Source organism: Synchiropus splendidus, chromosome 14 (assembly GCF_027744825.2).
Source record: "Synchiropus splendidus isolate RoL2022-P1 chromosome 14, RoL_Sspl_1.0, whole genome shotgun sequence".
NCBI lineage: Eukaryota > Metazoa > Chordata > Actinopteri > Syngnathiformes > Callionymidae > Synchiropus > Synchiropus splendidus.
In genome coordinates, this window is record NC_071347.1 from 18,025,397 (window position 1) to 18,049,669 (window position 24,273).

The window sequence follows — 24,273 nt, forward strand, 5'->3', positions numbered from 1 at the left end:
TGGATGTAAAGGAAATTATCTGTCAAAATGTGAGGCGGTACAATCGCACACATAACAATCAGCTAAGAAAACCACAAGGCCAATATAAGGAGAATCATCTGCTTTGAGTGGCACTGGCCAATTCAAATGCAAAGACGGGCTTTTTTTTAAACTTTCTATCTGGGAGACCTCATTTAATCTTTGTCACGCTGATCCGTCCTTGGAGGTGATTTAAAAAATGTCAACAATCCGCAGCTGCTGGGAGGTGAGCGAGCTTCGAAGTCTTCCCCCTCTGCCCGCCGCACTTGTTCCGTCAGGCAGAATTACAAAAGACAAAAATAAAGAGTGTGGGGGTGGAGGTCGCTTATTAATGTTGAGCAAAGTTCGGGGCGACTGGCGATGAGGTCTAAAATACCAATGCTGGTTGAGATTCATCCTCGCTGCCTTCCCCGGCGAATTGTTCCGCTCACCTTGAGATGTGTCTGAGCATTGCTGTCTCCCTCTGGACACAAGTGCTGTGATTGTAAACAACCCTGTCTGAGTTTATTATCGTCTTCCACAAGTGTGTAATCACCAAGACCTCCTCTGCATCTCTGTTGCCTCACTCATGCGAAAACCCTTTGCTTCATTAAAAATGGAGGCCACTCTTTTTGGCCTGAGAAGGTTCCTTCGCTGGAGTTGTATAAATAGACATTAACGTCAATTCTGAGGGATCGAAAAGGATAAGAATGGTTCTCATAATTCCTGCGCCTGTCTTTGTATTTTCTTCTATTTCTTTCCTAATAGCACAAATGCCGATCACTTTAACATGTGAATAATTCATTCATTTTTTGACCGTGTTGTTACACTTCTTTGACTCGAACTTTTTATGACTTGAGAAGGTTCCTGATCTTGTAGCTCTCAGTCAATCGTACTTCTCATCGCTTGCTTATTTTGGTGATCCGGCGGTGGCCTTGCCTTCTCTCAGGTTTGGTCGACACTACCCTTTTGGAAGTGAACTCTCAGGTTCGCAGGGAAGAAATTGCACGCCTTCATTCTCATTGGCACTTGCTTCTTCCTGTCGGTAATAATGCTTTTGTGCGTCGTGGTCAAATCTAATCCTGGTCTGTTTCTGGCCAGCCATGCTGCCTTGAATTTCGTCACTTCCTGCTGGAACTTCAAGAGGATGGCACAGAGTATATCATCCTGTTCTTGTCTCCCATGTTCTCTCCTCATAACTGTCCGATGAGATCACTGAGACTTTTGTTTTTATTTATTTTTTAGAGCACTTTTTAGAGATGAGATCTTCACTGAATGTTTTTAGAGTCCTGCTTTCATTTTGACTATTTGCTCCCTTTGCTACTTCAAAATGTTCAGCTTGTCTGTTTCCTTTGACGTTGATTCGACAGTGCCCCCATTTTTACCTCTATAATCTCGTCTTGTTTTTCTTCAATTTTGGATGAAAAGAATCGTAAGAACTTGTCCATTTTAACCTTCTCTTTTTAATTTGTCTATATTTCTGCGAGGTCATTTATATATATATATATATATATATATATATATATATATATATATATATATATATAAAATAGAGCCGTCAATAGATACAATTTTTTTAATCTAAATGAACATTTTTCACACGTTTTATATTTGTTCTCAATGTAACTTAAACAAAAATGTATTCAACACAAGAGTGGCCAATAATGCTCAAAATGATTATTTTTTTACATTTTTAGTGCCTCCGACGTTATTCTAAAGAATCTTCTTTATAGTGTCTGTTATGTTGCGCTGTTGTTGTGGACAAATGCTACATGAGGAATGCATTAATGGCCACTCTTTTGTCCAGAACAGATTTGTTTGCCATAACTCAGCTTTGGTGCGATTAATCGATATTACAATTTTAATCTATTGATGGTCTTATTTCAATGAAATACTTCTAGATTCATCTCTGAATTTGTTGAGACCATGTTTGACTTGTCAGCAAACCGGACTTTCAGTCCCAACTTACAGCAGTGTACTGAAATATTCTCACACTCTCCGAGGTCCGTTTGAATGACAAACGCTGAGAACCTGCTCATGTTGTTAAAAGCGTGTTTAATATGTGAAACATTTCTTGTCATCTATATTTCAGAGGATTGTTATGTTCTTCATTAGCAGCTCCAGCGCTTCACACGGTGCGTGCTCTGATCAATCCTAATGACTTCACAGCCACAGACTGTAACGCATGACCTGACTTCATGATTATTTTACCCACGCTCAGTTAATCTTGATCAGCGCTCGGTAGAGGTGACTTCCTCGCGACTCATGATAAGCACACAAATAAATACAGAAGTTGCCTGTGTATGCCAGGCTGCTCTCTCGCCCGGTCAGATTCATTCAGCTCTGGCACCTGCTCAGACGGATCTGATGGTGTTCTTCACTGAGGCACCTGTCACTTTCTCCCTCATTTTGTAGAGTAGCTGTAAAATCAATCTGAATCTATCTATCTTTTCATCACGCCAGCTGTTCTTCAGAGCTAAATCTCTTTCTCTCTCAAACAACCATTTGAACTATTAACTGCATATCTGCGGCATCAAGTTCAGCAGCAGCGCCACCATGCAGCTCTTGATCCTTCAGTCAATTCCCACTCCGTTGCCCACGAACCCGATACCATTCCTTTGAGTCACGCTCCATAAAAGCTACTCCCCGTCCTTCAACGTGGTCCATCTTTCAAAGATGATTGGTTGATATTATAGATCCTTATGGTGCTGTCCGTCTGGAGGGTTTGAAGCTTTACTGGTCTGCAACTCATCTGACAGGTTTGAGCTGAACAGAAAGACTTGACATATTTTCACATGAAGTCCCTCCGAAATTCTACCCTTTTGATTTAACCTTCCTTTGCCTTTGAGGTAAATGAGAGCCCATTGATCATGGTGATGTTTTCAACTGGACTCACCTCTGGTTAATGAGGTTGCAGGGTACTTGAGTCAGACACACTTGTTATATATGTGGACTGTGAGGGGACTCCCAGCCTAGAGCTGACATCGGGGGTAATTTTATATTATATTATTATTATTATTATTATTACATAATATTATATTACATTATATTATATTATTATATTGTTTTATGACTAAGAAAACTTTTTTTTGGTCAGTAAAACATTACAAAACAAGGTTAAAAAAATTATGATAACAAAAATAAAGGATTTGATTATATACATTTTTCAGTGGATCATACATACATTCTAATGGATTTAAGGTTACAATATAATTACTTTTAGCTTTGGAGGAAGAAAAACACAAAAAATACTCTCATTTTTTAATGTCTGTATTTCTACTCTATAATAATAATAATACTAATAATAGTAATAATAATAATAATAATAATACATGTCCCTTTGATGATATATCCTGTTAAATCGTATCTAAAACTACGGATCCTGGGAGGTGATATTCAAGAGTTTTATCTCGGGATATTGACATCTCAAGGCATTGGTATTTTAATACTAGTATCGTGACATGAGTCGCTCATGTTTATTCCTAGTTCGCTCAGCAGATGGCGGGATTTTTGCCGCAACAGGGAGCATTTGGTGGAGCGACAGCGGAGGACTCCGAGGCGCAAATCTCCGACTCCCAGGATGGTAGGGGAAGGGAGCGCCTTCCTTGCCCTCTGATTGGCTACAATAGCTCTCCTCTGATTGGCCATTTCATTCGGCGTCGCGCTCTCGCGTTCAGCGCAGGTGAAACACCTGAGGTCAACAGCTGAGCCGTCGTCTCAGCTTGAGCTGAGCAGCTGAAGTAAGTAACAGAGCAGAGGCAAGTGTTTTAAGATAAGTTGTCCATTAGAAACATCGCTACATTTTAGTGACATATCTGGTATTCAGCACAGTGACACAAAACATGTGGAAACAAAGTAAAAATAAATGTATTCTCCAATAACTAATGTATTTGCTAGGCAAAGAAGAGCTTGCTGATTGTGAGAGCGACACACAGGTGTGGGACAGGTGCGAGTGGATGGACCTGAGCTGATGGCAGGTTGCCGACAGGTGAGTCTGTGACACTAAGCAAAGACACTGAACTCATATTTATGTAGTTGTTTCCTGATGTGTTTACGTGATTTGAGCCTTCCTGATGTTGTACAGCACTGGATTGGTGGTGCGTTTGGTTGACCGATATTCCACCAGCAGTCTTTTAAACTGTTGCTCCACTGTCATCCAAAACTTTGCTTGATAAAAGTAAAATGGCAACATGATGACAATGTGTATTCCAGTGTTTTGATTCGTGACTGTTGTCATTGTCCTGCAGTGTCTGAAACGGCCGCCACCGACCAAATACACTGCCTGGCCAAAAAAAAAAAGGTCAAACAGGTATGGGGTTGCTGCAGTTTGTCAGGTCTAGGTTCAGCAACATTACGTGCTCAAAGAATGAGGTCAGCTGACTGCCTGAATATACTGAATGAGCAGGTTATTCCATCAATGGATGTTTTCTTCCCTGATGGCACAGGCATATTCCAAGAAGACAATGCCAGGATTCATCGGCTCAAATTGAGAAAGACTGGTTCAGGGAGGATGAGACATCACTTTCACACATGGATTGGCCACCACCTTAAGTCCAGACCTGACCCCCATTTGAGAGTCATTGGGACGTGCTGGAGAAGGCTTTGCCAGACTCTACCATCATCAATGCAAGATCTTGGTGAGAAGTTAATGCAACACTGGATGGAAATTTATCTTGTGACATTGCAGAAGGTTATCGAAACAACGCCACAGCGAATGCGTGCTGTTATCAAAGCTAAAGGCGGTCCAACGAAATACCCTTTTTTTTTGGTGCTGACTTTTTTTTTGTGACCCTCCACCCCCATTAGCCTGTTGCTGGGTCACAGTGGACCTCCACCTTAGTCTGTTATAACACAAAAACAGGGGCCTAAACAATCCCATCATATGGGTCGTGTGCTTGTCTCCCTGCTGTCTGTTTCCTAAATCTCTCTCTCATACTGGCTGAGCACCACTGTTACAGTTTTTTCCTCTTGTCAGCGCTGACTGTGATTGACACTGAGGATCAGCCTGGAATTGAAGGTGACCCTCATCACATTTAGTCAGCATTGTTCCTTCTCACCATGAATATGCAAATAGTCTCTTTTGGCTGGATTTGCTGGGAGATCAATTTGGAGGCAGTGCAGGTCCACTTGCAGATGAGTGATGGGGAACATCCTCATTGAGAGTTTGGACAAGCCCTTGTGTGTGAAATGTAAAGTGATCGGCCAGGCTCATGTTTGCCTCTCACATCTGGGTAATTTCCAGCGTGGTTCTGAAAATATGCTGAATGTTGTTGCAGTGAAAAGTGCAAGGTTCAGGTATTGGGATAATCAAAAGCCAGTTTCCTCCCGCGCAACATTCCTCCATTATTAATGCAGGTGTGCATTACCTCGGCAGAGAGGGAGAGTTGGGTAAAAAGTGATCGCTTTCACTCCACCTGCACTAGTTGTGGCTCCCACTTTCATCTGCCCCAGACCTCCTCAGCCGTATCATCCCTTGCCTCTCCCCAGGAGGACCTTTGAACCGGCCCACGATCAAACCCACGCTCACACACACACACTCTAATTGCCGATGACTGGTCAGTTGGTGAAAGGCTTGTCTCTTTCTTCTCCTACCGGAGAAGTATTCACCGCCCCCCCCACTCGGCTGCCTCCCCCCTCACCTCAGTCTGGACAGTCTCAGCCGGGTTGAATCGTCTCAGCGTGACTCAGTGCAGTCTGTTCATCTCCGTTTGAATGGCCAGGTATTGTTTCTCTAACAGGATCCTCTTACCGCCGGCCACAAAGAGAGGCCGCTGCACAGCTTTAGCACACACACACTGACACACGTGCAGAGAGCAGCTTGGTTTTACAGCCTGAGAGCAGCGGTCATGTCTTGTCTCCGAGCCTGCTGGTGAAGCCGCAAGGGTGTTTCGTTCTTCAAGGATAAAAAAAAATCTTTCATCATGGCTGCTTTTTATGTAACAGAGTCTCTCTGTACTTTTGCTACACATGACATCAATTTGCTGGAATTGACCGCTTCTCCACTGGATATTTAAGAAACCACCGTTCAGGTAGGATGGAATCAATATTCAGTCTTTTCATAGGCAAACTTTTACTTGTGATTTCATTGGATCACGACTGTAAATGTTGTAAACCGTAGAATATTTTTATACAGATGTGTTTTAATGTACCCAAAGTTAGAAAGACTAAAGTGGATAAACCCTTATTTTTGGTGTGCATAGATATTAAGGCACAAAAAAGGAACATTATTATTAATATTATAGACTAACACAACACAAATTACATTTAAACTGATGCACAAGTGCACCAAGTATGTCAGCTGCCAAACATCAAAATAAACATGAGACTTTTAAAACAGTTCAGGAAGCTACTCTTTTGAAAATCATTTGCCTTCCGCTCAGTCTAAATATCTCCCAGAAAATATATTCAATGTTGAGGGTGCAAGTTAGATCAGCGGTGAATTCACAAAGTTTAAACTTTTCCCCCTTTCGAGAGAGGTTTAAGAATACATGAGGCTTATTCAGTCTTACAAGTCGCCCACTGTATTACTCACCTCTATCGCTGGTGCTCTTGCTCAGGCCAGGCAAGCTCAATAGCTCTATCCACAGTTGAGAGGTTTTGTTTGTGTCATGCTTCACCTGCGTGAATTCACTTGACTCTGTCGTCCAGCACTGTGGAGTGCAGCTTTGATAAGAACGGGCTTAGAATCCACTTAACCATATACTCTTTCATCGCATGAATTTCATGCTCTGTGCAGAATACTTGAGAACAATGGAATAAATAATACAGTGGAATGCAATATGCATTAAGAATTGCCCTTCTGCTGCAGCAGAAGTGTGGTTTTCTCATTATGGTTTGGCATTGTTAAAGGGATTATTGCAAAGTTTTTGTCAGACTTTTGAGAGGGATCTGCAGTGTCACCTAAATCATCAAGATGGGCGCCGTTTTCAAACGAACGTTCCAATTACTTTAATATGCAAGTAACATCCGACTAAGACCTGCTCGACTTACGTCCACTCGTACTCACAACCACAGCCAGCAGATGATTTTTAAATTTTTTTTAAATTTTTATTCAATGTCTGGCACAGCCGCACGTAGCAGCCCGGCAAAGCGTACGACAGTATCCCAGCTTCCGACTCTCACACGGCGATCTACCACTACAGTAGCACCTATAACCCTCGCGTCTGCTACTTTGAATGGCATTCCGCTTACGTCCAATCCGACTTACGAGCGGTTGGTCGGAACCGATCCCGGTTGTTAAGTCGGATGTCACTTGTAAATGTACGTACCGTATGTTTGCAATTCAATTCAGAGCAGGAGAAATCTATTAGTACCCGCTGTGTTTGGCACTTGAAGATAGCTGCCACTAAGGTCACTATCCCTCACCTGGACCAGCCACTTCCCCTTCATCTTGGCTGGGAACGAATGTTACCCTGATGCAACTTTTTCCGCCATCAACAGCATGGAAATTCATTCATCTCAGCTTGTCTTGCTGATACTTAAGGGAGTTTGAGAAGTTATTTTTGAGAGATCAGACCCTTTACTGCCCGGCATTTATCAGGTTTGTGTGGAGTCTCGCTGTACACGTAGTTTCCAGCATCTAGCGCCGAGTCTCCAGAGGTGTGAAGCTCACCACCCACTGAAAGTTTCACAAGACAAAGTGCAGGTCTCCAGCGGGGATCAGGTCCGCAGCCAAAACCTGACTCCTTAGACTGCAAAGAGCAATTTGGAGCTCCTACAACCCACAAGTGGCAGGCGTGAAGTAGTGGCTGGCAGCAGTAAAGGATCAGAAAACTCTCTGAATATGTTGGTTAGGTCACATTCTGTCACCCGAAAGTTGATTTGTTCCAGTGATTTGACTGTATGATGTATTTTATAACGTCACATGCTTTGAGTTTTTAACCGTCGTCGCTCTTAAGGTGATAGCAATGAATGGAATGAATCTTTAGGTGTCATTTTCTTTGCAGATGAACAAACTAAAACGTGACCTCCACCATTCCGTGTTTGGCCAAAGTGATCATATAATGATGCTAGTTATAGTGAATTACACGATGCATTAGTGTGAAGGTGATGCTGCTACTTCAGAAAAAAAGCATTCAAATATTCCCTGCCTGGCTCACAAAGCTATTGACTTTTGCAGTGCGCTCGGAAAAGGAATCTTATTCCCCAAAGTTTTATTTTCAATTGAAGCAAATGGGAGTCACATTATGCACTAATATCTGCCGTTGGTAGCGGTGGAGGCTGGAATAATTGGCGATATTACACTCTCTCCCCTGCCACGGTGACGAAAATGATCCTGCCCCCGAGTGTGATTCGGACCGATAGAGGGACTCACACGCTCGCACTGCTTCGCCCAGGCGCCACTGGTACTCCGAATGAGAAACAAAGGTCTCTGCAAGCCCCTGACAGTTTCCAAGCACTTCAGTCGTGTGTCACGCTTTGATGATGTTTTACTTCCACTGACTTTGAGGTCCAGGCAGAATATTTTCAACAGCGGCGCTGTTACATAATTGTGAAGCGGAATCTGTCTCCTGATGAAAACAACATTCTGTTACACTACCAACACGCCCAGTGACAAATGATCACGAAAATATCACTTTTTCTTTCTTCTCTTTTCCTGTGTGTTTTAGTAAGTGGAGGGTTTTAGTGAGAGGGTTGAATTGCTGTAGGTTATCTTCATACAAATATTTTGGTTTCCTGTGGGTTTTTACACAGGTCATCACACTGTTTTTGGACTTTGATCTTTCATGTTGAAGCTTTACCGCCTTGCCGACGTGTCGGGGATGCACAGGACACAGTTGTTAGCCGGGTACCTGGAGATGAGTTGGTCGCTATTGCTGGAGGCAGTTAAAGTTCATCTTCAGGTGCATTTATCAAGTACTTTAAGGCATCCGAATGTATTACCTGCTAATGCATTATTTGAAACAGAGTATTTAGTTTACAGAAGAACTTCACCTGTTGCAGTGCATTATGGAATTTGTAGCATGAGTGGTGGGATGGTGTTTATGACATTGACATGGAATATATTGTCAGTATATAAGTGTATTTTTGTCACACCCTGATAATGAAAAATACTACTGTAGTTATTGACTGAAGACTCTCCAACATCGGTTTTTGTCTGAATGTTGGAGCATATTTCTCCTGTAACTAGTCCATCAAGCGTCTGTTTTGCTGTCATCCAAATGCGGATTGGATCTGAAAGTGAGCACAAAATGTAATGGAGATTTATGGATGTTGATTACCCGAGCAGATGGTTGTGTCTTAGCTTCCATTTCCCACAAAATTTGAAGCACTGTTTGGCCACCTGATGATGCCAAACACGAGACGGTTGGTACACACCATTTGCCCTGAAACAGGGCTCTCAAACTTGATGCAGTGTCTCCGGGTGTTTGTTCCAACCTGCACCCACTGCAGTCTGCTTTATTTGTTAATCCATTGTTTTTTTCTTATTTTTTTTTTTACCTAAAAGTGTTTATTCTGAGCCTTCCAACAAACCCCACGCTCACCTGTCCACTCCAGTTAAACATCATTCTTTTATGAATCCCTTTATCCTCATGATATTTTCCCCAATTTCCCCTGCGAGTGATTGTTTGTGAAAGCTGCGAGTCCCAGCAGAAGTGATGATGAGCACATGAAGGTTACGCCGCTCGACTGTTGTGCTGGGTTAAATGTTCCTGCTCTTTGGTTCACCCCTCCTGCTGATTCAATCGTCCCAGTAATGACAGTGTTGACTTTGCCACTGGCCTGGCTGTCGCCCTCAATTGGGTTTTGTTTCCCTATTGCTGCTGTTGATATGCAGAAAGCACATTCACCTACATATCTCCAGATGATAACTACAACTATAGCAAATATATATGAGTGTGAATGAGCAGATTGACTAATATAGTTTGTTACCGACACATAGGACCAAGCAAAAATCACTCAATTTAATAAGATAGAAATGTTATTCAGACCAAAAATAGAAGCTCCAGTCTATTCCAGCGGAAACTCTAGCACTCATTTCTTCCATATTCCCCATCCAGTTCACTTTCAATATTGATTCTTAGAGTCATCATATTCAATATTGCATTTAATTGCTTCTGGTGAAGCTTCACAATTAATGTTAAGAACACCCAAGTGCTTCCGGCTCTCAATAGAGCTTTAAAATGGTCACCTGAGCAGGCTGGAATGTGATGTGTCCTGAAATGGTGCCCTGACATAGTTTGGTGGAAATCGAATTTCTGCATCCTTTCAAGTGGCGATGTCCAGGTGTTTTTCACTGAGTTGTTAGTTGGATGAGGTAAGAATCAGTTACTTATAGTAATCTGATTACTGACTACTTATTACTCCCTTAAAAAGTAACTTGGTTACCTTTGTGATCACTTGAATTTTAAAGTAACTAAGTTGGATTACAAGTTACTTTTCAAGTTACATTTAGCAGCCGACAACAGCCCTCATCGTCTAAACGCGTCTAACGTCTAAAATGCAAGGGCAATCTTGAGGTGGTGTGAATATTTTGTTTTGACAGGCTATATTAACACAATGGACCTAAAACCATACATGCAAAAAAATAAAGGTATGAAAGGAATATATCTCTCCTGGTGAAAGTCACAAATGTTTATTTTTTTCATCAACAAAAAGTGATACACAATGATTTTTATAAAACATAATAAAGATAAAAGAAGCAAACATTTACTTTCTGAGTATCACGATGAAGCTGACACAAAACTAAACATCTCGTAGCACTCAGGGGTGCAGACACCCAAAAATAAACCCCGAAATGAAACAATATTCTTCTTCCTCTAATGTGCATTTCATAGCAAGTTATGAGATACTATTGAGAACTGTGAGAATGTTAACAGTACATCATCAGAATATATCAGATATTTTCACTTCTATCACGACAAGAGCAGATTATACATACTTTGATTTTACTCTAGACCTGACTGTCGCCAAATTCATGCTTTCCCTGTGACTATTTGATGACCGCTAATGTCCATGGTCAAAACACACGTTTAGCAAACCACAAAGCCACGCCTCCAGAGACCGTGGTCGTGCTTCTCGCAGCAATAAAAGAGCACTGAAATATACAACTGGAGGAGGGGACAGCTTATGTTGTGTGGTTCACTCTGTTCAGTCTCCAAAATTCATGAACAAAATGCTTTTCTGGCTTAATATTGGCACAATTGTGTGTCTCTCTGACCTGTCACCGGATATAACTACGATGAGATTTTGCGACTATATGTAGTCACTAAAATATAGTAGTGGTGAAAAAAATGTCCCCATGCATTCGAATTTGTGCGAGTGGCAGTTATGGCTCATTTTTTCTTCAGTTATGAACACGTTCTCTGTGATTTATTGACTGTGATGCTGACAATTTTGTCATATTAAAACCTTCAAGTATTTAGTTGCTAGTTTTTTTCTAAATAAATAAAAAACAATTAAAAGTTAAATAAAAGTGAAAATTCCTGGACTTCTCATGATAATAGTTCACATTTTGTCAAATTTATACGCCAACCAAAAACTTTTTTTTTCTGCTATTGTGTTTTGTGTTACAACAATACAAGTTCAGTCTTAAGATGTGATTTATGTTGGATGATGATAACCATTGAAAAGCGTGTAGTCAAAGTGGTACTGGAGATTATGCTCTTTCTCTCATAAAAATGAATGAATGAATGGATGATAAAAATGAGTGATAGATAAATGGTATGGAAAAAAAAATAGCGCCACAGCAGCAATGTTGTTGTTAGCTTACCGTCACGAACATTACTTTTTACCTCGGTTTTATTGATTTTATTGATACATAACATAGTAACTTTAATAACATGAAGGCTGAATACCGGTGAATACTCTCAGAGATGAAAGGGCAAGTGTCCAAAAGGGTTGTATGGTTTGGAAACAGTGGCACTGAGGAAAAGACAGGAGGCAGAGCTGGAGGTAGCAGAGATGAAGATGCTGAGCTTCTCTCTGGGAGTGAGCAGGATGATGATAGGATCAGAGGGACAGCACATGTGCTCAGGTGTTTAGGAGACCAAGTCAGGGAGGCTAGATGGAGATGGTTTGGACATGTGCAGAGGAGAGAGAGCCATTACATTGGTAGCAAGATGTTGAGGTTGGAACTGCCAGGCAGAAGGTGGAGAGGAAGGTCAAAGAGGAGATTTATGGAGGTGGTGAAGGAGGGCATGAGGTTTGTAGGTTTGAGAGAAGAGGAAGCAGAGGACAGGGTGAGATGGAGGAGGATGGATCCACTGTGGCCACCCCTGAAGGGAGAAGCCCAAGAGAACGAAGAAGAAGAAGACTCAGAGATCCATTAAGGTGGTCTGATATCTCTTTGCTTCTTCTCTTTGAAATAGCTCTTTCAAAAAGCGTGTTTCGTTTCCCATCTATTGTTGGCCAAGCTTCGACACTTCTCCTGCTTCACCATCCATCACTAATTCCTCACATTTCGACGAATCATCACCCAAATTCCTGGTCCGTCTGGGCATGAACCTTCGAACCCATGTGCTGTCCAACCACCCCAACCATGTTGCCCAGAACACAGTGTGCCAACCAGGTACTTAAGTGGATATGAAGAGCAGGCTTGGCAGGCACTTGGTTTATTTAATGAATTTCCGAATGGTTCCGTTGAGCTGCAGGTGATGTTTCTCCTCCGAAATATTGCACCAGCTCTGTGTTTGCAGAGGGTTGGTTTCTCTTTTCCTGTCTTCAACGTCCCATTTGACTGCCAGTAATCGTCAGGTCCAAATTGATGTTGTGAACTAGGCGGTTCGCGAGATGCGTATGTGTTGAGGGACGGAGGTAGACAAGGACGAAAACAATGCGGCAACACCGCGCACGACTACACACATGCACCGAGAAGTTGATGCAATTAAGGAACCCAACAGGGGAGCCTCCAAAACAACACGGCTGTTAAACTTTTAATATCTGCGCCTCAACATCGCTTAGCCGTGGCCAATGGGAGGTGATGACTATAATAATTTGTAGAAGACGACTGCGGTCGCACTCTCCGACATATTACATTTTTGATTGAATAATCGCGTTTTGTTTTCTGTGGAAAACTGCCTGCTCTAATGAAAACTATCGCGGCCCGGTTCAGAGGCTTTTTCCTCATTTTGTTCTTTGTTTTCTCTTGGAGAAATTGGGTTTATCTGCATTGTTCCCTGTCTGCTCGGTGCAGTGCTTGCATCATGACTCGATGAGTCAAAGCTTCACAGGTAGATGACTGTTTGTGAGCGATTTTATTGTAGGTCTTGTCTACGTGTCTGTGTTTTTCGGAAGCTTCCGAAGCCTGGTGTTTTGTGCGGAAACTGTTACCCAAGCTGTCAGTCATGTTCTACGAACAGATGCTCCTGGGAAACTTTGTGGTAACTTTTTTTGATGAAGCATGTTCTTGACTTTGTATTTGTCCTTTGGATGTCCTGGCCATTTGGTGCGTTGTGTCAGCCTCTGACAGGAGGTCGGACCACTTTCAGGAGACTCATTATACTTGCTGATGTGTTTTAAATGAAGACCTCCAGGAGTTGTTCCAGTAGGCGATCGTCGAAGTACAGTCAACCAAAAACGTTTTGTGTTTTCATTCACCACAATAATGCCACTATAGATGAGAAATAGCGCTGCCGTGTTTTCTGTTCTGGGAAAAGGTTGGGCACCTCGCTGCCTAATGGGAATAGACACCCTTGAGATCAATCTGTCTGTGAACCGTTGAAGAGAGTCGCCTCAATAATCACTCTTTGACTGGGGTGCAAATCCCCAAACAGCTGATGGAATTACAGCCATTAAGACGGGTAATGCTCATGAATACTAGCTTTGCCTGGTTGAATTCTAAAATGTCTTTGGTTCACTGTCATTTTTCAGTCATCTAACAGAGCCTTCACTCAAACGTCCATCAAGTTGATGGACCGAAACGAGGCTGGCTTTTCAAAAGTTTACCGACACATAACACCTAGGAGTCAGAGACAAACAAACCACTAATCCACCGAGCTGAGGAAGATGAGCGGGGAGCTTGATCTGAGCTTATGGGATATCTGCTGCAGTTTAAGGTGGATTACTGATTGGCGTCTATTCTGCTCGTAGGCGGGACGCAGAGGTAATGGGGGGAGAAGGCCAGGCAAACTGACGGACAGCGGAGGGAAAGGAGGAAATGAAAGAATGAATGTCAAATCTGGCGCATTGGAAGTGATCCTGGCAGGAAACCCAAGTTGCCATAGCAACCGAGTGAAAGCTGTGTGGCGAGTTAGAAGCCGGAGACAGAGAAATAGAGCAAAGACCTTGGGGTGCTTCATCTCTCACCGGCTCAGTATTTTATGACTTTCTCTGGAAAACAACTCTTTATTCTGAAGAATACTTGGGCGCACAAACAAAAGAGGCTAATCTCATTGATAACGGAGGGAGGCAGCGGCATTTTAATCAAAGCTCCGTCAGATTCATCATCGCACAGCTTCGGCAAACCCTGGATGTGATGAAGCAGGACGTGAAAAGGATGGGTGCAACTATGGAGGATGCACAGTAGGAGGCCGACCTGCTGTGGCAACCCTCGATGGGAAATGGCAAACGACAATGTAGACAGAGTCACGCCTTCATTGAATTGACTCAAAGACGTGGGTTTTTATGTTAAAACTTTTCAACCCGTGTCCTCTGTTGTCTTGATCATTCTCTTTAGTCGGTCTTCTTCACATCTTCTTTTTCATCAGTTGCCTTCATCTTCTCCTGTTTCCTTTGGTATCTCCATCTGAAGCCTTCTTCATCCAACACTGCCTCTCCCCACCAAAGCAGCTGGCCTGCATAACTTCAAATGAACTGTCCATCAAACCCACACACAGAACAAATGCAGTGCAGAGTAGTGTGGGGGACCCAAGTGGTTCACATGAGGAGTAGAGATGGAGAATTTACATATGAACAATTGATCTTCATCTTGTATTATGCGGTTTCATGTGAACCAGGATCCTGGCTCGTACACCTACAGTAACACCGTGGCACCGTAAGCTCTTCTGTCCTTCCGGTTCCTATCACCGCAGAGGAAGAGGAATCAAAGCTGACGGGTAGCGAGGAGCCGTTTCATATTGTTACATTGAACTCTGTAGACAATCGTGCTGAATAATTCGCTAGTTTAACTTCAGAGGTGCAGAATCAGCACAGCAGAGCGATGGTTCAACGCCGTCTCCGTCAAGGTCCTCTGGCAGGTTTTAGAAGTAAACTCGCAGGGTTCTGCAAAAAAATATTCTGGAGATTGTGTTGTCTACGTATTACAAGAATGTTAGTTGTGGAGTATCTAAACCACAGAGTCGCGCTTTTGATCACTGTCGTGAGCTCTGTCTCACTTAGCTTAGCTGATGTGGTGGTAATGTTTCCTTAGACCAACAAATCATGCCTTCTAATCTTCTTGGGGGAACTAGAGAAAGAACTTGAGATGGACTGGGTTGCATACACGACTTCTCAATCGTAAACAAGGTTATAAGACGACCTTAGACCGCTGCGTAGCTGTAGTTCGCGCAGCTGCACATCACCCAGTCCACTAGCTTAGTCCAGCTATTAGCCGCAGTATTCAGGTCATGTAGTCCGACTGAGAGAAATTCAATTTCCTCTTCAGTAGTCGGACTATGCTGTTGACATGTATTTCAAAAGTCAATAATTCGGTTTTCTGAGCCGCCATGTAATTGTAAGCGGCTGCATGACTAGAATGACTCCAAAAACAGGTCCAAAATATGAATGAGCCCAAACACAAGTCAGCGTCTGTCAAACTTTTTTTTTTTTTTATGTTTTATTGATTTTCCTCACTGGACCTTCGTGGTACAACCCAAAATGGTCACACTTAATGTGGTACCCCCTGGGTGGAGGTAATTACGCTTCTGTGATTTCGAGAAATAATGTGACAAATTTGCATGGTCGCAGCCCAGACGTTCGTCGTTCATTATAATGGTTAGCCGGGGTGATTTTGCAGCCGACGCAGTCGATCATTACAGAGGCTCGACAAAGGAACCTTGAAGTGGAGGGAAGAGAAAAGCTACACCGGGCTGATATGTGATCTCAAGCCATGACAACCTCTGTTGGCAGAAGATGTATCATGATGCCTTTAATACCGGGGTTTTCTGTATTTTAGAACTGAGATATATCAGAGGAAATCTATCGTGTTTACATAAGTTTACCTGCTACTGGAGCATTGCACTGTTGGAGCCTGTTTTATGCACAAGTTGACAAGAATAAGTGAGTGGCTCCGTTAAAAAAAGAAAAAAAACCTGCTTTCACATGCATCATTCAGACACATGAATGTGATCGGAGAATTTTCCACTCACCTTCGACAAAGCGGGAAACCATCTGGGGACAGGTTTGGCTTGAAATGCAGCAGGAGACAAACGGAAATGTTGCAGAGAGGAAGCACAACCTTCACGACACCAATTTATTCTGACATTTTTTTTTAATGAGTTGGAATAATCTTGTCATTTTCAAAGTGGACCAATTCTATTTGGCTAGCTGGAACTCCAGTTTTTAAATGTAAAGAAGGTTTGCTAAGGCGAGAATCATTAACTTTAATTTGCCATTAAGCAAATTAGAAAATGTTCTTAGTTACTGTTGCCATTTTCCCTGCAATTGAAAAACCCCAGTGATTCCTCTTAATAATTCTGTTTGAGTGAGGTGAGGTTTATTTTGGACTGTCTGGAATTTTAATTCTCCCTCTCAGATCCGTGTTGGCCGATGTTTTTCCCCTAATTGTGGCTCTACGTCTGAGAGCAAGGCGAGACATTCCTGTTGCCAATCCCCCCGGCTCACTGATGTGTTTGCTTTGTGTGTTTGTCTGCCTGCTTGAGTTTGCTGAAGCGTTGCTTTATTTGTATGTTCCAGCTTGACTAAAGCGCCACCACTCAATCTGGAAGTAATGCCGCATATTTCAGTGTTGCCACAGCTCCCAGATAGACGCCGCTTTCTCCTTATTACCTCCGTCAATAGGTGGTATAAGGTACACACCCTCTGTATGTTATGGATATGTGTTGGGTGGTTTGTTTCTACTGACGCTGTGTGTGTGAGAAAGATTAAACATTTTCTAGAAAATCTCATTTCTGTCCAATACTCTGTTCCCGAGCAGTCGTCACCATCGCAACAACACAAGCACTGTGTGTCTGGCTGTGTGTGTGTGTGTGTGTGTGTGCTTGGTGGGAGCCTCTCAATTGAAGGTTGCTGCTTAAATAGCCTCTTGTATTTTATTTGGTCAGTTGTCCTGTTATTTTCTTGTGATTGGTTTGGTTTTTATGGTTCATATTAATTACATCTTGTCACCAAAAGGAGGACGTCTCTAGGAACTAGTAGAGTTTCCCCTCTTTGTTTTGCCATCACGGTACGTGGGAATTGGTCTGACTTATCATTCATACTTGTGTTTCCACATCAAAATAATATATAGGAAAAAAAAAAACAGTAATAGTCCCTCTGTGGTTCACGGTGGCTTGTGTGTGTATGGGTTTTTCCATTTGGCACCAACAGAAAAGGAGACTAAGAGGCCAAATATGTCACTAATATTTCACCTGTAGTTTCAATGTTAAAAGCCTCTGTGGTCTTTATTCCCTCAAGGGGTTTGCTTTTTCTTTAATCTCCTTTGTGAGGCATCGATTCTGTTTATGGATTAAATCAGTGCTTCTCCATTATTTTCTGTTGCGCCCCACTCCCCCCACCCAGGAAGAGGTAAACTGCCCCCCGACTCTCTGTAAATAGTACCATTAAAAGTACACCGCTGCATAACATTGTATCCTTGTTAACATTAAAGAAAATAAAAAAGACAGTAATATAGATCAACTTACAATAAAGAATAACTATTTACATTGTTGTTGTCTGAAATTATATTTTAAAAAAATGAGTGGATGTGCAATTACACTTTATTCTAGTGCGGCAAAAAAGTATGTTCTGTTCTGTCGAGGGAGTTTCTTTCCAAACGGTCAAATAGGTTTTGTCTCCTTCATCTTCACCTTCTTCTGCCGCTTAACCGGGGTCGGGTCGTGGAGGCAGCAGTCGGAGCAAGGAAGCCCAACTTCCCGACCCGCACAAACCTCCTCCAGATCTTCCCGGGGGATCCCAAGGCGTTCCCAGGCCAGACCAAAGACAGAATCTCTCCAGCGAGTCCTGGCTCTTCCCCAGGGTCTCCTCCCGGTTGGACATGCCCGGAACACCTCCCCAGGGAGGCGTCCAGGGGGCATCCGGATCAGATGCCCGAGCCACCTCAGCTGGTTCCTCTCGATGTGGAGGAGCAGCGGCTCCACCCCGAGCTCCTCCCAGATGACCGAACTCCTCACCCTACCTCTGAGGGTGCGCCCAGCCACCCTGCGGAGGAAACTCATCTCAGCCGCTTGTATCCGCGATCTCATCCTTTCGGTCATGACCCAAAGCTCGTGACCATAGGTGAGGGAGGGAACGTAGATCGATCGGTAAGTCCAGAGCTTCGTCTTGTGACTCAGCTCCCTCTTCACCACGACGGTCCGATACAGAGAAAAGGGAAATAGGTTTTGTTTTAAATCAAATATTGAATCACAAAATCTCGGTTTTAATTCATTAATATAAACAAGTTGATGTGGAGATTTTTTTCTTCTTCTTTTGCGCTAATTACTGACGTGATGTGAGAGCTTTCGACTTGATTATGAAAATGAGAATGATCATAACTAATGCTGACTGTAATCAGAGTGTGTTCAGCGGCGGGTGTTGAGCACGCTCTGTTGCCATCACCCTCATCGCCGGTGTAATCTACCCCATAGTGTTGCTGCGCTCTTCACCGCCGTCGATAAGGCTAATCAGCCGTTACGCCAGTAACACCGCACGCGCGCACGTGCGTGTGTGCGTGAGCTCCGTGTGTCAACAGATGCCTGCTCGACTTGTTTCCTGTCTGTTCTGATGTCAGCAGCGTCGCGAGCGACACACACTCATGATCTGTTTGTAAAGGCGAGCAGACAAATGCATGAAAAATGGATGTTATCTGACATATTCAAATGACGTCCTGCTCTGATAAACGCTGAGCTGAGTGCACGCTCTGCTGTGTCACACCTGATTTCCATTTGACCTTTCCACAAAGATAATCCTGTCATCAATTATGCAAAAATAATATAGAAAGTCTTGCACTGATTGAAGTTTGCCTTTTCCTAATAACTTTGCAATCATTTATGAGTGAATATGGTGATGATAATTCCACACCTGAACCGACTGTAGATCTGTCTGTCTGTCTACTATGTACAATATATCCAGGTATTATTGTAGTATATTGGATGGATGGATAGATGGATGACTGATTAAATGACAGGCGTTTTATTGACCTTACAGCCGAGACCAGCGTGATCTGTCCGTCCGTCCGTCCATCCATCCATCCATCCAATCTAGTACAATAATACCTGAATATATTGTACATTGTTGTGGGAGTTGTTTGATCACATGTGCTGTGGAAGCACTGTAATGGGCCCAACGGGGAAAAAGAAAAAGCAGGCAGTGACAAACCAAAGATGTTTGTCTGCATTGATACTGAAACATGGAACAGATAATGGAATTTTGGTGATGTTTCAAATGACCAACTTGATTCACTAAAGTCATTTGAAGAGAAGGAGTCAAGTCTGAGCTCCTGTTCCTTTTGTGTGTCGCTGTTGTGTGACAGCGACTCGTGGATTATCATGGTCTACTGTGCCATTGAGCACATTGTGATCAACAGTATTTCAAATGCTAACAAAAGTATTGATCTATAGCAATGTTTTATCAATAATATCGACCCCCAATTTTTAGTTTTCAATACTAGATTTTTAACAATCTGTGGTAGTTTATAAAAAAAAAGATTAACTGTTCAGGTTTGCCAGATTCGATTCGGATATATAGCCTATTTTATCGCTCATTTCTGAGCTTATGTGAGTAGTTCCAATCGTACTCGTGTGCAACGTGAGTCATGTATAGCACAACACTTGTCACTGCTTGTGTGTAATGGAAATGATGATGGAGCTCGGTGGATGAAACTGTGCAACATGTGTTTATGCCGACACTTGGTCACAACATGCCAGGTCACCTGCAGAAAACACTGCAGTGTTACACCTGACAAATCAAGTGACAGACAGGCGCATTTTTCAGGTTCATGATTCAATAGATTTGTAAAAAACCATTCATGGTGGATGATTGGGAGATATGAGGAGATGAAAACAGCCATAATGTATGATGATCTCAACCATTTGCAAACTGTTTGATCCTTACTCACAATGAAAGGCTTACAGGTGTCATGTTTCTGCTTCTACTCCAGGTGTGTGTGTGTGTGTGTGGTGAAACATTTCTTTCTCAGCAAACACATTCTCCTCCCACAACAGCTCTGCATTGGCATTATCCTCTCCTGCAAACACTATGATTTACAAGCGGACCGTCAAATTTCATCAAACTGCAGGAGGCCTCTTTTAACTTCCACCAGAGACTGTAGAGTGTGCGATAGCAAGTGTTCCAGGTTGTTGTCATGGGGGGTGAGAGGGGTTTGTTTTAGACTGGTAGGTGCGCTGCATGACTGAACACTGAGCCGCACGACGGCGTGGGCTATCTGTCTTCCGGCTCCACTCACAAGTAGAGATTACAAACACGGCGGGGCTTCAGAGAGACGGTGGACCACGAGCCCAATGACTTTAGCATCAATTATTTTGAGCAGCCAGTTTAGCAAGTGCGAGCCGAGGTGACACTGCGGGTCAGTAAATGATTTGCTCGGCCTCTTTTGATCCACGCCAGCAGTTGTGAGAATGGGCATTTAGCTCGGTCTGCGACCTTCATTTATCAGGTGGTGTGTTCGGGACACAGTCCACCCTGGCAGCAGAAGCAATGTGGGAACAGTCGATGATGGATTAACAAAGAAAGACACCAGGACTTGTTTGTTCCCCCCCCGAATCAAATTTGTCGCTTCCAAAGTCCACTTTCAGTTGGCAGAACTTTGTGACACTCCGGCGTGGTTTAACATGACGTTTGATTCCTAGTTTATTGCCAGCCTTTCTTTCCACGATCATACTCCATATCGTTTTTATCTGTCTTTTGCTTTCCTCCCTCCTTTCCATTATCTGCTGAAATTGTCTCCTTCACAAACAATTAATCCATCTTCCTCCGCCAGGTGCGAGTTATCTATCGCGCTCCTTTCTCTGGCTTATCTGCATGCCGGTCCTTCCGTGCGCCGCCTTGGCTGTTAATTAATTCGCTCTCCTCTGAAGCTGTGTGGAATTTCAACTTAAATCTGTCGCTCCATAGGAGCCTCTCGTCTGAAGAGTGTTTCAACCTCATGCACTCCGCTTTCATGTTGTAGTGAATGTAAAGTTATAAAAAAAAAAAATCTCATTGGAATTTGTAACGCGTATGTTCGGAACCTTCAGCTCCACAAGATTGACCTGAGGCTGGACTATTTTTTTTATTTTTTGGCAATTTCAACCATGCTTTCTTTTGTGTTGATCGGTTAATTCACTGCGGTGATTCTGACTGAGCGGCGAGGATTCACTTCCTGTATTACGGCCGATACACTTTTCCTCATCCACTTGCGCCTGAAAGCCGCAGCCAACCTTCTCTGGTTTATGTTTCGGCAGCAGTGGCTGGGCTTCAAGCTAATTTTTCTCCCTTTTATCCCAGAGCCAACAGGAGGATTGTTGGGCCACTTCTCCAGACCTTTGGACAGCGGTTTCCCTCCTTTTTGTTTCATACGCGTTCAAGCGTTTTAAGAAACAGACTGTGCTGGAATTCCTCACTTCTTCAGGGAATAATAGCTAAACACTGTCCCTTTTTCAAGTGTAACTAAACCTTTACATGAAAAAAGTGTGTGAAAGTGTCACCACATAACATCCATGCGTTCATTTAATACCTTGTTGTACCTTATATATTGTTTCTATATGATGCTGTTGACTTGAGATTGTGTATTGTGAGTCGATCAATTTCTCCTGGAAAAACATAGGATTCAGGCATTCTGTTTTTCCCTGTAACTTGGTTTCCAAACTGTGAGTCGCTTTTTTTCCTTGCGGTCTGAACCCTACAATGGCTAATATAAGGATTTTTACAGGCTAAAAAGCATCATGCTGCCAAAATATTGTGCTTTGTCACATCAAACTGTTGAAATCACAGGTGTTTTGACCATAAAGCGTTCAAAATGCGCTGTTTTCACGTGCGTCACGCCAGCTCCGCCAACAGAGTCAATCTCCTGGAGGACCTGAGAGGAGAAGCAGCAGCTGAGACCAGCTGTGGTGTCGGAACTTCGAAGTTCCGACACCACATCTGTTGAGCGTTTTAATGTCAAGGAGGTCATGATGCAAGTTCATGTTTCATGAGTCAGTCTCCATGTTGGAGCCCGTTTTCAAAACTTGTTTAGAAGTGATGCTCATGCATTTTTAAGCACCACTCACCTTTCACGGCTTATGTATGAACATCTATTTTCCTTCTTAAATCGAGTGGGTGCGGCTCATATTCCGGCGCACCTCGTAGCCTGGAATTTATGGTAGTTATTTTTTATCCTCTAGTCACATTAATAATGATCATTTTGCTGGAGCTGAGTGAGGAATGTTGCACATTTGTCTGACTTGTTTTCCAGTGATCTGTGGCTCCGCTACATGTTTCCACTGAGACTATTAACAGCTGATCAATATCTCCCAGAAAGACACATCAATCACACCATCCTTCTCCTTCCGTATTTACTGAGGGATCGATAACAATGATCCTCCTTCATTTAGATCATCAGCAAAACACTTATCGAATTAATCTGTGCAATTATTGTTGTATTACTCTATCAGACTGACAGAGCTTCAGTCAATGATGAACTAGTTACTGGAATATTACTTGTGTGAAACCCTATGCCACCTGTATACAGTGATGTTTCAGTCGTGAACTGAAGTTCATGGCTACATAGGTGAAGGAAGGGTTTTAGAAAACTCGAATACATATATATATGTGTGTGTTATTTATTTAATAATTTGCTGTACATCTCGATCCGTCCATCTGTGACCTTAACCTTCAAGAGAGCCATCTTCGTCCTCAGATGGATATTGAACCAGAATCACAAACTCTGTTGTATGAACAACGTCTCTGTCGGGTCACATGGTTTCGCTGTTTGACTAACTTACATGCAGAAATGCAGCAATAAGTCAGGGTGATTCCAGAACAAATGGCCCATTCAGTAGAACTGATTCATTACTCCATTAACCATATTGAATCTACTTACACATATTGCAAAGATATTTGTCATGGAAAAGTCCAACCAGCAGCAGAACCAGGTGCAAGTCATGTTCATCAAATTTACTAAAGAAAAAAAAAAAGAAATGGGAAAAACGGAATAAAATTCTGAATAAAATACACGTAATAAAACCATGTCTAAACAGCATAAAATATAATATATTTTATTTAAATTCAAAAGAAGATAGAAGTAAAGTGTGAACGAAAGTATCACCATAAAATGTTGTAATTCATTTTAAAAACTGCTCCAATGGGTGAACGGTTTTCACAGTTGTGGGGGACATCACTTTCTTTGTCATTTTTTCTTTTAAAGAACTTCTCCATTGTTGTTAACTGTCACGTATTTGCAGCTGTCGAGTCAATGCAGTGCCACACTACTGCCACCATATGTGGGTCATGCATTAAAAACAGCATTTTGAGAGGCTGGAAACTTCTTTAATAGCTTCAGATTGGCATTAGACTCGATAGCTGTGCTGGGGAAGACTCTGCCTCAGTGTATCCTCCAACCACTGCTCATTGAAATGAAACAGTGATGTTCGCTGCGTGGAGAAACCACCAATCCACATCTTACTAAATGCCCAGTCTGACTCACCTCCTCCTGGCGGAGCTTCTTGGAACAAATAAACATGAAATAAAGGGTGAAACGCACCTTTCTTCATGGCCAGTTTTAGTTCCACGCGAGCCTCATGAGGTGATTCAGGCACATGTAGATGAAATTTGAAGTAAGTGTTGTTTAAAGTAAACCAGTGCAGCCCATTATCAACCGTCCCTTTCATTTGAATTAGTGAATGACTTCCTCTTGTTTTCATGCTGATAATGAAATGGAGCAGTCGGACTCCATCCATTGTATTGCACACCTGACCTTTCGCCTCTACAGCATTACGCAACTGATCATTGACAATGTGAGAGTTGAATCATGTTTTGTGCTATTATAATCCATGAATACAGCGTGATGTGCCTTAGTATTATAGACTCACACCTCTGTGATGCTGTAGATCATATAAGCCTTCATTTATGAGCAGGTGATGACCTCCACGTTGTCTCTCTCAAGGTCAACCAACATTGGACTGCTGATGTTGAAGAAGTGCCACAGTATTCTTTAGATCTGACAGCGTATTTTGATTTAGAAGACGCAATAATTCTAAT

General features: G+C 42.6%; 1 protein-coding gene across 1 annotated transcript in view; it reads left to right on the plus strand.

Annotated features, from left to right (window-relative positions):
- Positions 1-5,971: 5,971 nt before the first annotated feature.
- The window catches only part of shank3a (SH3 and multiple ankyrin repeat domains 3a), a 182,714-nt gene continuing 164,412 nt past the window's right edge, over positions 5,972-24,273 (plus strand). Inside the window, exon 1 of the mRNA XM_053885400.1 lies at positions 5,972-6,026. The gene's annotated coding sequence lies outside the window, so the exon portion shown is untranslated. The remainder of the gene's footprint in view (positions 6,027-24,273) is intronic.